The sequence below is a fragment of the Myzus persicae genome, unplaced genomic scaffold (assembly GCF_001856785.1).
Source record: "Myzus persicae strain clone G006 unplaced genomic scaffold, MPER_G0061.0, whole genome shotgun sequence".
Lineage (NCBI taxonomy): Eukaryota > Metazoa > Arthropoda > Insecta > Hemiptera > Aphididae > Myzus > Myzus persicae.
Genome location: NW_019102045.1, coordinates 280,769 through 291,056, shown reverse-complemented (window position 1 = coordinate 291,056; position 10,288 = coordinate 280,769).

Sequence of the window (10,288 nt, the reverse complement as noted above, 5' to 3'; positions counted from 1 at the left end):
TGATTATATTATTGTATATGTAGCGAATAGGATAGAGGGAAAATTGTATATCAAAGTAAAAACCAACGAGAAACTTTAATAAATTTAATATTATGCGTGAAGGGGGAAAGACATGTACTATTGACGGGAGGGCCGCCGCCGAGTGTTAATTGAAATTCTGGGAGGAACGTCAAGGCGCAACTGACGTTGATATGCAAGGATTTATAATATTATACACCTAAAATAAATGTACATATATATATAGTTGTACTCGTTTTTCTTCAAGGGCGTACTCGCGTACACACTTCTAGTATATATATACATATTGTGTGTGGGGGGGAGTAGGAAAATGTGGGGAGTAAATATATAAAACGAGCGGGGTGAAATGGGCGCATTCAAGGGCGAGGGTGGTCGATGATAAAATATATATATAGGTACATGTATACATTATAATGTACATACTGTATATGTAGTGCAGTCGGGGGAGAAAAAGAAGAGAAAGATATTATTATTATTATATTATGTAACCCCTCTGCGGCCGACGAATGGGCGGGCAGCAGCAATCCGCGTGGGCCGCCATCGCCATCAGAGTCGCGTGATTCGTATTTATCGATTATATTATCATGAATAATATATATATATATATATTGTGTATACAATAATAACGTCAGATCGGTACACGAGTGCATCACCCTCCGCATTGTATGATAAATACTGCAGGCAGGGGCCGAAGAATAGAGTGTGGCGAAAAAACGCGATGGAGAAAATCATCTTTGTGTACGCGTATGAAAAAATAATATCGATTTATAATAATACTATTCTAGTATGTATTATAATACACTCACTGTATTTCGGTTTTGGATCTTTGATGAGATGAGATATAAAGATGTAAATCGTTTCCGACAACGATTTCACAAAGTACAACCAAAAAAATACATGGTTTATAAGAATATTATAATATTATGTTTAAAACCAAAATCTAATCTGTGATTTAACATTTATAATATATTACTAAATAATGCGTCACACCACTCACACATTACCTACATTGCACTTGTTATAAATGACATAAGTCTTAAAAGTCATTTGTCTATATTTTATCATCGGAGTTTTAGATTTAAATCGCGTCCATTCTCATATACTCGTACCTATGTCCTATATCGTTAGTAATATAAAGAGAAACAATTGAAAAATAATTTTTTATTGTATGATTTAACCAAAAATACATATAATACATCGAAAACCTTTTACCTGAAGTTATATGTAACAATGGAATAATATTTCGATTGTGGGAAACAAATGATACAGTCATATTTTACAGTAATAAATTGAATACCTAAAACTATTATAATAATGTAATTAAAAAATAATGTTTATCACTGGCTTTAAATCGTATACATTTTTAACCTGTCTAGGAAAAATATATTTTGTAACAATAAAACTTTATTATAGAAGAACCCACTGGCCACATTCATGCAGGGGGTTTTAATTTAAAAATGATTCTAAAAAAACTCTTAAATAAAGCACACTACTTGATTCACAGTATTGAATGTAGATTATAGATGGTTTCACATTTGATAACTTTACGCGTAATAATTACATGGTAATTAATAATTATAAGTATCAGGTATGACATATTATGTTCAATATAATACTCATTGTATATAATACAAAATAATCGTAGGTACCTATCTATATCAAACCACTGCCTGCTACTTAGCCACTTAGGGTAATCCGTCCAAAATAGGGAAGTAATAATTGTCGAATCCAAAGCAATTAATATAATTTACAGCAACGGATAGATGAAAAAGTCGAAATACATTGGTGATAAAATGTGTAAGCACACAATTTATTAGAGAATAGTTAATTAGGAAATAATATTGAAGAATACAAGGTTTAAAAAATAAAAAAGTGATATATTAAACTACATCATATTCAGCTGTTCGATAAACGAACATTTTTAAAAAAAAACAAAATGAGAACATTTTTTTCTGAAGTGCAGCTAAAATAAAAGTATGAAGATTGTGCAAAGAAATTTAAAATATTACTTGATAATTATTATGACTCAAATGATAATATATACGTCTTAAAGGCTTAAGCTATAACTCAGCTTCAATAGTACCTACATAAATATAATACATTACCGGGTGGCACTAGATAGGTACTAGGTATTAGTGTTATCACTTATCAGTTATCGTTATAATTATACAATTTTAAATTATTTTTTATTTTTAACTTATAAATTATACGGTACTTACCCAGAAAATTTGAACTATATCCTCGACCAGTCGCATGACGTTGTTCAAAAATTAATCAGCTTCATCAAACCGTTTTAGCTTGGGTTTATAGATATCTTCAGTTCCAGGACCACTTTTAATAGACTTCATAACTTTGTTTGATTCATGTCTGCATGAATGCGTGCACCCTTAATTATTGTCCATAATTTTTTCTTCAGAAGCTTATCGTTAATTGGAATTCGAAAACCCATTTCAGTTAATTACATACTCAAGTTAGTCATATTGTTCTGAAGTGCATTTTTTGATATGGCTTATACCGACAACCGGCTTTTTAAGCCCATGGAAGTGAAATATTACGCTTGTTGGTTGGCAAACCTAGTGCCATATCCTATAATGTTTAGTATCTTCAGCTTACAAGTAAACATTATGTCGTATTGTCATGTGATGACCAGATGATCATTTAAGTTTCGTATATCAATTATTTGATTCCACGCCCCTGGCAACTGCAGCTTATAAATTTGTTATATCTACATTCTACATGCTGTATTAATATTTAATATTTGTCAACAAGTTTTATATATTTTTTTGTTTATTTAAAAAAATTTAGGTTCGATGGAATCGGCAACTGATATGGTGTACTTGATATGTACAGTATCTGGCAGAATCAATAGCCAACTGAATCAAAATACTCCTCATTTAAGAGTACGGCACACCCGCATGTGTTGTCTCCGTCTTACAAACGTACAACAGCAAAAATTTAGTAAAAAATAGAACCACTCAAGCTGTAGTCCAAGCTTAGCTAATAAATGTTCACACTATAAACAAGAGAACATTTACTGTGCAATATCGTTTTTATTTTTTCGATTTCACAAATACAAGAAAAGTTCCTATTATTTGAAAATTCATTATTTCAAACCTGAATAACTTTTTTTAAATTAAATACACATTTTATGATGTCGAAAAAATAAAAACGATGTTACACAGTAAATGTTCTTCTCTTAATAGTATGAAAATTTGGTTGCTTAGCTTGGACAGCTTGAGCCTTGAGGGGTTCTATTTCAAGCAAAACAGTTTTTGCTATGTTCTACGTTTGTAAGACGGACACAACACATGCGGGTGTGGCGTCCTCTTGACGCCTTTTGCTTAATGTCTGCGCCCATTATAAAATATGTTAATGACAAATAAATAAAAGTGCACTTAAAGAAATAAACTACGACTTATAGTAATAAACAAAGTTGACACCGATAAATAATAGCGATAACTAGTAAAGAGTGCCAACATTTGATTGTCACACACTGCGACTTCTACGACGAATATGATCAATAATTCTATACTACAATTATTGCCATAACCCACGGGCCACTACTATTCGAAGTTGTGAATAACCTGAGTAGTCAGCGAATACGTTGTTAGATGGAGACTTTAATTGCTATTACTCAAGTCGTAGCAAGAAATCGAAACACATTGAGCGGGGTAAGTAGAAGCGGGTAGTGAATAAATTCGCCTAAAATGAGGCTCTAATAATGTTATATGCGTGTAGCTGTACAATTCCTACGAAGGAAACCGGTTGCCGTGACAATCCCCACATAAGTGTACCTATATATACTCTACCTATGACATAACTATTATTTTTATTATTATTATTATTATTATTATTATTATTGTAGACTATACGTGAATTTCTCACGACCTCCGCGGGAAGAACACATTTTTTTTCATTTAGTTCCCCGTTTGAACGCCACCAAAAGGGTTGCTAGCTGGCTGCAGCATGTCGTACCGCCACCATGATCCTAAGACAAAAGATGTCACGGGCTCTTTTCACAAACCGGTCACCCATTGTTTTACGCGGCGGTCCGGATCGGATACATTCTGCATAGTACCTATATCGTCAGAGCGTTATTTATAATTTCACGAATAATATGCACACATTAGCATGCAGCCCCTACACAGAATACGTGTCTCGTATAATGTTCATATTGTTGTAAGCGAGTCCGAGGCGAAAACGATTTTTTTTCACTCTCCATCCATCACATTGTTATAATATTATTATTCCTTTTGTTTTTGTGCTTTGCGCGCACATGTATTTAAAATATTACGCGGAGGGAAATGTTTTAATGAAAAAAAAAAATTATAACGTCTCCGCGGCGTTTAAAAATTATATACACATATATATATAAATGGGTTATAAAACAATGTAGGTACTATGTACCGCGTATATGGTTACAATATAATATTATAATGCGTGCGTCTTGGTCGCCCGTCCACCTGGACGCGACAACCGGTTCACTTGTCCGGAAACAATGATCGCTTTGTTTTAACGGCTCCGCGGGACGCCACCGCCGCGGCAGGGGTGGTGGCGAAGGGTGAACCGTCGGCGCGTCATCTACGGCCTCGGTGGCAGATGACCAAATCGCGACTCACGAGGTGATTACGGACAATGTGTATAAAATAATATAAAATATAATATAAGAGGCGTTAATATTTATTTGGGTCTCTCCACGGGATCAGCCGATGAATATTTATAAAAAAAATAATAGCTCGTACTTACCTTTATAATGTATATTGTATACATATACTTATAGTATAGTGCGTATGTTTGAGCGCCGGTGTTTAAGTCTCCCGTTCTGCATTCTGTGCACGCTGTATATATATTGTTCGATTGCCATGTTATATTATGCGCATTAAATCCGTTTGTGTTCGTCGAGTTTTCGTTAAATTGCACAATCTATTCATATATTATTCATTATTATTTATTGTGTATGTATGGTTTTCTATTTTACGCATACATGATTTTGTAATGACCCGAGAGGCTGCAGTAGGTTTAATGCTTTATTTGAGCTTGATTTTTTTTAAGAATTCTTTGTAGAAGGTAAGGTAGAAATTTATTTTACTTTATGTACTGTAAAAGTGTAAAAATATTATATAATATCATACTTGTCATACTTGTTACTGCTCTTTTTCTTAAATTCTCTCTTTTAAATACATATATCTACTGACTATTCTTTGTAGATATTTTGGTCCCTTTGACATTTGAAAGCCCGGAAAAATGATTAACAGCCAAAGTTTTAATTTTGTATCGGTGAAAGTTATTGCTGTCTATGGAACAATGATAAAGTGTATTATTTTTTTTTTCCAAGCAAATTACTTTTGAATCGTTGTATTCGCCATCAATTATAGCACTCACTGATGAAGAAACAAACATAGAAAAATATAACTTTAATAGGTACTTTCATTTCGTTTTGTTGATTAAGTGATAGGTACTAGCTTTTAAAACTCAAAGTATTTTGAAAGCGAATCGAGCTGTGTGGATTTAGTTTAAGGTTCCTAAATATAATCTGCTAACTGCTTTCCACTCCAAGTCCTGAAATGATGTTCTTGATTTATCAAGTAGATGTTCTAAAATGTTGTGAAAATAGTAAGGCATATAGCTACAATATTGTGACAGTCTATATGAAAGATTTTAATTTGTAAAAACAATATTCCCACAATATATTTTAAAAGTATGATTGTGCTGTGTGGATTTTATAGGCTTTATATATTGTAACGATAGTTCAGCCGTTAAACTTGTGTTTCAAGCTAGTCATCCCTTATTATAATTGTAGTTAATACTTGTTTTATAATATACAGTAGCACAATATTGTATATACATCGTATATATGTGGTAATTAAGATTTTTCGAAGCGATAACGAACAATATTCATTGTTTTGTTATTACTCAACATCATCGGGACAATATAATAATATAATGATGATGATAATAATAATAGTGTATATACCTACTATATAATAATAACGCAGGTCCGTTGTCCGTTCGCTAGTGGGCATTTACAATATGTTAATAATATGCATATTGTATTATTATTATTATTATTATTATTATGACGGTAGGTATACAATATTATAACGGACGGACGAATCTCGATGAGGGTTGAATATCTGCTCGGCATAATATAATAATTAAAAGCGGATTCCGACAAACATCTGGTCAGCTGTTTGTACTACTTTGTGTTGCTTCGGCGGGCCATAAACGGCGGCTAATCGCGTTATGAGTATATTCGTTCCTTTTCTTGTGGGCACACGTTGTATATTATAATACCCTCATCACAATTGCGCATTGTATTACCAGAGTTACCTATAGGCCACATCCGCATAGTCTTTCCACACACTGTCCATGTATATATATAGATAGATAGGTACCTATCAGAGTACGTCTGTTTTGTGTTTACACCCTTTCGGCGATGACCCGGCCCGAGCTATCCGCGTTGTCCAGCTGCCGCTGCCGTCCTAAACAATAATATTATAATATTATTATTATGCGTATAATGTGGGCATAGATCGTTTCTCGACACTGGCAACTGCTTTTTAACATAAAAAATGTTGAGAGCGGGACCGCAGGGTGAATCCCAAAAGTCTATAATTTACTAATATTATAGAGAATGTAATACTGCAGGATACGATTCTGTTGCGAAGGTAAAATCTTCTTATATATTTTTTTTATCGGAAATAATTACTGTTTTAGGAAATACATTTGTTCAACATTATTTTAAGTCATTAAAATTCGTAAGTGAGGAAAAAAAGCCCACGGGAATAAATGTCCATGCGAGTGCAGTACAATTGTACTATTTTATATTTTTAAAATATTTCGTTGATTATTATTCTAAAAAGTATAATACAATGATACTTATTAGTTTATAATATAGATAAAAGATAATAATCATAAATTATAATAATGACTTTAATAACCTAGTAGCTGATGTTACTAAGATGAATAATTTTAAAAAAATAGTATGTCCATTGGTATATGTACTAGCTGTGTATCCTTTGCCCTTGCGTTGAACATAAGTAACGAACTAATATCATACGAGTTCTATGGCCTGTTTAGTATTGACTTATTGTATAACATATTATTATTTTTATACTTGTGTAATTTTTGTATAAAAGGGCCAAGACTGATGTTTTTTTTTACTTTATAGATTCTATAATTCTATATATTATATCATTAACTAATAACTACCTCCTAATGACTCAATATAAAACAATTTACAGTTATAAATTATAACTTATATTTTATAACACAATATATTATTGTGTATACATATTTATGTTTATGTTTACATCTAAATTTTTTTCAGTAGTTCTTTATAGTTTTTTCCTGCTATTCCATTACAATGTACCTATACATATAACGTATATATATTTATTATTTATATAGGTACTTACTTTTATATCGTTATAAATGTATAAGTTTTTACTTTTTTTATTTAATGATAGCAATACCGCATTATTTCACATGTTTCGATATTTCAAAGAGAAATATTTTTCTTAGAATTTCGAAAAATATAATTTGAGTTATGATAGTTAACTAGTATCTATACTTACTTACCTATAGGTACGTTTAGATGAGTAGTGCACCAATATTTGATAGGTGTCCTTGGGGCTCTGGGCTTGCGATGTGTTTAAAAATGCAAAAATCATAAACTTAGCTAAGTTTTAGTTTTCGGTTAGAACTTATATAAGTACTATAAATTGGATTTATACTGACATTTTTTAGTCGTGAAGACTTCGTTCATTTGATCGCATATTAAACTTTCAATGTCTTAAGTCTTAACCCAAGTTTCCAATACCCCGTGAACCGTGTTCCGTGCAATTTGCGTAGATATATCTTGATTGGATGAACCACGTTATTTACATGCTTAACATTTTTTTGTTAGTACGTCCTAAAGACTATTAATAACTTACATTTTTTGACCATTTATGTTTTTCTATGTTATCTTAACTTAATAAGCTAAAAAAACAATTAACTTGCACAGTGTGAATTTTATTCATAACATGTATAAAGTGACTGCTCATCACTGCCATTAGATTTCATTGCAGCAAAAACTATCGTCACCTAAGCAATGACCAAAATTTTCAATCAACTTCAACGTAATGTTTTCTCTCCACATACTATATAAGTGTATCGCACATTCTATAGGTTTATCATGATAATGTTTAATGTTTATGTTAGACATTAATTGTATGTTTTATTTTAATGTATTTTTTTTTGTGTTCTTCGTTTTTATGCTAAACTGTGAATCAAAATATTGTTAATTTGTATGTTAATGTCCCTATTTCATGTGATTGATTATATCAAGCCCTATGAACAAAATCAATTTTCGCCACTGGAAGCTCAGAAATTGAAAATGGGTGGTATGGTTCAATTCTCAAGCAACCTCAATCTTTGTTAATAAATACTGAAAAGAATTCAAAACAGAATATTAATATGAATTTTGTTCAACAAGATACAATATCGAATGAAGTTATAATTGAAGAAAATGATAACATGGAAACCAATGCAAGTGAAACTGTTGGCGATGGTCTAGAAATATTTGATGAGATGGTACAAAAAATGAGAGATGTCATAAAATCAGATGAAAGCTACTTCACACCTGGTATTAAAGCAATGAGTAATTCATTCAAGAAAAATGTAAAGACTCATGCTAGTCTTCTTTCTGCTATGATGACATTTGGTAAATATTCTGGTCTTGATCCAACTTCCAAGACACTTAAATTAGTTGGAAACAAGCGCATTGGTACACAACCTACAGCTAGATCCAGGCGTAAAACTGCCATTAAAGGAAGAAAAAATTTAGCTGCAGGAAGGGTCCCCAAGTGGAAACGCATTCCAGAACACAGTTATGGGAGCCAACCTAATTCTAGTGTTCTGCCACATATTCCAAAATCATTTAATTCTGAAAGTGTTCATCTGAAACCACAAAAAATGCCACACAATTTATCTTATTGTGTTGAACAGAATAAAAGACTAGGAGCAACACATAATGCTAAATAAACTTATATATCTAATATTATTAATTTCTGACTATTATAAATTGGCTTTGGCACATCAAGATATTATACAAAGTATTATTGATTATAATATCATTTTTATTTTTATTATTTTTTACTTATACTTTTTATTGATGTTTTGAATTATTAATTATTAATTTCAATGAAACAAAATAGACAAACTACTGTTTAATATTTTATGCAGTAACATAATATAATTATAATTTATTATACAGAACAATTGTATACTTGAATGGTTGAATGAACTGAATAAACATATTTATTATTTTTTACACTGAGCAAAATTTAAATTCAAATGCAAAAATTACCATAATTGAAATATGTTATCAATATTAACTTGTTATCACTTATCATATATTTGATATCTGATGGTCGGATGGTTGAATGCGCCGTGACACGTTTTAAAATTTCGCGTACGGTGTATTGGAAACTCGGCTTTACACTCGATAAGTTTAAAACTTTTAATATTTTTATTTACCTACTAACATAATTTAAAATTATCCGTTACTTAGGTATAATAATTATAATGTCGCCTTTGAAAAAATGGCACTCAGGGTGATCGCTCCCTCCTCACAACTAAATATAGTGTAGGTATTTTATTTATATGTTTACACGAAATATTCCTGCCCGGTGACGACTGACCACTGATTGGGATGTGGATTTCGTTGAAGTCCTTTCTCCGAGTAAGAACGTTTCGATAGATTCAAAGGACATAGTATACATCATATAATAATATTCATTTATTATATTATGATATTATTATAAATTATATTATACGACTTTTCTAGTTTTCTCGTATTATTCTACGGACTAACCGGTTTTACGTGTCCTATTTGTCTTAAAAAAGACTGGATTTTTGGTTTGTTTTTCACTGCCTTTCAACTCAAGTATTATATTATAATATTAATAAATTGACTATATTTGCGTGTGATGGAGGGGGTGAGGGAGCACACCCATGCATTCCACACGTTTATATGCACATCATAATTGTGCAACGGAGCGCATTGTGTGTTCAACCGGTTCGAGGAAAGTGAGGAAACGAAAATCGTAATTCAAATCTTTGCGACACGTGTAATATATTGTATAACAAACTTCAAACCCTTATAAAAAATTATTTTTAAAACAAACAAGTAAAAGTCCAAATTGCCTTATGCATATTTATAGTCTTAGTATTTTTTAAATTCTATAGCAATATATAGTACATATTATAAACATTTAGTAAAAAT